Below are 3714 nucleotides of genomic sequence, written 5' to 3'. Positions count from 1 at the left end.
CAAAAAAAAAAAAAAAAAAATTAACCAGGCATGGTGGTGCACACTTGTAGTCCCAGCTACTCAGGAGGCTGAGGCAGAAGATTCACCTGAGTCCAGGAGGTTGAGGCTGTGATCATGCCACTGCACTCCATTAGCTAGGCATCGTGGTTACGCTCCTATAGTTCCAGCTATTTGGGAGGCTGAGGCAGAAGGATCCCCTGAGTCCAGCAGGTCCAGGTTGCAGTGGCCGTGAGCGTGCCACTGTACTTCAGCCTGGGCAACAGAGCGAGAGTCCAACTCAAAAATAAATAAATAAATAAGGCTGACTCAGCTAGGAATGCTCCTTTTCCCTCTCTGTCCTGCTGCTTGAAGGACCTGAAGTAATGGGTGGAGTGATTGGATAGAGGTGATCAGCTTGGGAGGGGGCTTCAATTGTTCATCAGAGAGCCCTCTGGGACCTGAACTAAGACAGTTGGATAGGGAAGAGGTCAGGACGGGTGTTAACGAGGTCGATGCCACAGGATTTGATAACAGGGACTATATGTCCTGTATCCTGTTTGCTCATGTGCCAAGCAAAGTAGAATGTAAGCTCCATAAGGGCAGGGACCATGCCTCTTTTGCTCACCGTTGCATGGCCAGTACAATGCTTGGTACAAAGTAGATAACTGAGAAATCTCTAATAAGTGAATGAAGAGTGAACGAAACGCGCTCCATGAGTCCCTTGGGGACGTGACTCCTCACCGAAAGCGGCTCAAGGGGTTGAGAACATGCATCTCTTGAAGGCTTCTTGTACCCAGGGAACGATTCTCAAGTATGGCTTCTCCTGCTCTGTGCCACCTGTGTTCGCACCTCATCCCCACGCTCAGGCTGAGAGTTCTCAGGACCTGGAGGAGGAGAGCCCTACCGGTGCCTCCGAGCACGGAGCTTTTCCCAACTCTGGCTCCTATGTAGTTCGCAGGCCAAGTTAATGCCACTGTTTCCACAACATCACTTCCTCTGCAGCGTGAGAAAAGAGGAAGAAAATACGCTATGTGACTCTCCTCTTCCCCCAGGGAAAGCACAAAGCTGTTGGAAACAATAAAAGCAGTCCTGTGTAAAGGGGAGACTTTTGTCTGTGCAGTCAGGGGTTGCTGCGCCTGCGACTTCCTGCAGGGACATTCGGCAGCTTTGCAGATAAATAAATGCTCACATTCAGAATGACCAGCCTAGAACACTTTTATGAGCTTTTTCTCCTCCCCAGGCTGTACACAGATAATAAATCAAATTAGCATCCCAAACCTCTGGTTCAGCATCACTTGTCACCAGTTCCCTCATTACGAGGGGTAGGAGAGTTTTGGCACGGCTGTGCTCAGCTACAATCTAGCAATGCGAGATTGAGGCCACGGCCTCCTTGGGAATCATCTGATGCTTCCAACCTGGGCTGGCCACAAGCTGAGGTTATGGGGTCCTGCTGGTCCTTCCAGATCAGACTGTAAGAGAGGCAGCCGAAACCTCAGCCTTATCACCAAGACTGGGTTATAACTTAGAGAGAAAATACACATTTTCATTTCCCAGTTAATAATCATAGGACCATGAGCCAAAATAGACAACTGTCAGAGAGAGAGAGAAAGGGGGGAAGGGGGAGAGGAGGAAGAGGAGGAGGAGGATGGAAGGAAGGGAGGGAGGAAGGAGGGAGGGAAGGAGAACATAGCAATTACCAGAAACATAGAATAGCCAGGTGCAGTAGCTCACACCTATAACCCAACACTTTGGGAGGCAAGAGGATTGACTGAGCCCAGGGGTTCGAGACTAGCCTGGGCAACTCGTCGCTACAACAAATCAAAAAAACTAGCATGATGGTGCACCTGTAGTTCCAGCTACTTGGAAGGCTGAGGCAGAAGGATCATCTGAGCCCAGCAAGTAGAGGCTGCAGTGGCTGTGATCATGCCACTGCACTCCAGCCTGGGCGATAAAGCGAGACTCTGACTCAGGAAAGAATCAGAGAACAGGTGTTTTCCTTCCCCACGTTCCACCTAGTGTAGTGATTTACACCACGGAGGTAGTCAACAGATACTGGATGGATCAAACTGGAATGGAGAAAGTTTGCTTTCTGTTCACCTGAAGTGAAACTTCTGCCCCATTAGTGAAATACAGGATACTGATTAGGTTTAGAAGATGAAAGGGGAGGACGCAGAGATGACAGTATGGTATAAAGACACATTCTTTTGGACTATCTAAATACAAGGATGTTTTGAATGCATCCTCTCTCGAGCCACCGGAAGGAGCAGGACAGCATAGAACCCAGTGGCAGCTCTCCAAATCGCAGATGTGGCCCCACTGACCAGCATCGCAGAGCTGTCGGTTAAAGTAGATGACTGCCTTCCTGGAGAGGTGACCTCACAGCTGGTGAGGGCTGCGACTCCGAAGCAAACTGCATGGTGTAGTCCGTGAATTAAAAAATAACCACTGAGCTGTAAGCCACGCTCTCCTCGACCCCCACCAGCCTGTAGAAGGGAAGCCAACGAAGCACGTCGGGTGGGTGTGCCTCCTCCCCTCTGGCTGTATGTTCTGACTCACTTCAATTGCAGTTCCAGGCTGCCTGACCCTGAGCAGAATTATACAGAGCAAGAACGAGCTGGGGAAAAGGAATGGCTGAGACCACGTAGACGCTGCTTTGGGTATGTGCCCCAGCAAGTTCAAGTGCTTGCCAGGCTGGCTGGCTAGGGGTAGAGGTGGAAGGTTAATACATTTTTGAATAATTGTTTCCTGTTACCTGCAAACACTCAAAAACCAGCTAAAGGTTTTATTATGGCGGGGCAATCCTCTCAGAAGGAACAATGGTTAGGGCTGTTTTCTTTAAAATCATTCGCCGCCAATGATTCTGTCAATCATTTATTCTGACACCCATTCATTCCACAAATATTTATTGTCTACTATATGCCAACCACAATGTCACATGCAAAATATATAGCTCTCAAGCAAACACTGGGTTTGTAGATGGGTCTGTACTTCTGATACCAAGGTGAGCACTATGGCACACTTACGGCATATGTTTAGCCACTCTGGACTCAGACAGACCTGGGTTCAAATTCCCAGTAAGTCACTTCCCTAGCTAGGTAAGTGAGCGAGTTACACAACTGACGTTCTCTATGCCTCAGTTTCTCGCTCTGTAAAGTTGGAGGGCTTGCGAAGAACTTTGCATAGAGCACGGGAGTGGGAGCTACCATTATTAGTTAGCACAGTCCTCCCACCCCAGCTCTGCCTGGTGCCACAGTCCACCGCTTGGTGGTATTTCCGAAGCTGGCCCAGCCCTCTGCTGCTGACCCTGGAAATCGGGTCACACTAGACAAGGCGGCATGTGCGGGGAGAAAGGGGGGCTCCATTACGCGCGGCTGCTCGCGTTTCCCCAGGGCCTCCGCATAGTCTATCTAAAAACTCACCTCGGAGGAGGGGAAAGAGCGTGAAGTGGCTCTTTCGATCTGAGACACCCCCTCCCGGAGGAATCACCCCCTCCCCCCTAGCCCAGCGCGGAGTGAAATCTTAGAGGCCCGCGGCGGCTGGGTTTGAACGGAATGCCGGAGTCGGTGGAAGCCGGAGCTGGTCGGCCCGAAGGTCAGCGAGTTGTTTTGAGTTCTCGTACCCGGAAGGGGGGGCAGGGAGGAGAGGACGCCTGGGCCCGAGAGACCCCGCGTCAGAACAGAAATTGTTGTGCTCCGGAACAGGCAGCTCAGCGGAAGCCGCGACGGGGGCGGGTCA

The sequence above is a fragment of the Carlito syrichta genome, unplaced genomic scaffold, assembly GCF_000164805.1.
Source record: "Carlito syrichta isolate Samal-C Ts95f unplaced genomic scaffold, Tarsius_syrichta-2.0.1 Scaffold304517, whole genome shotgun sequence".
NCBI classification, from domain to species: domain Eukaryota; kingdom Metazoa; phylum Chordata; class Mammalia; order Primates; family Tarsiidae; genus Carlito; species Carlito syrichta.
The sequence above is the reverse complement of the archived record's forward strand: the minus strand, read 5'-3'. Positions refer to the sequence as shown.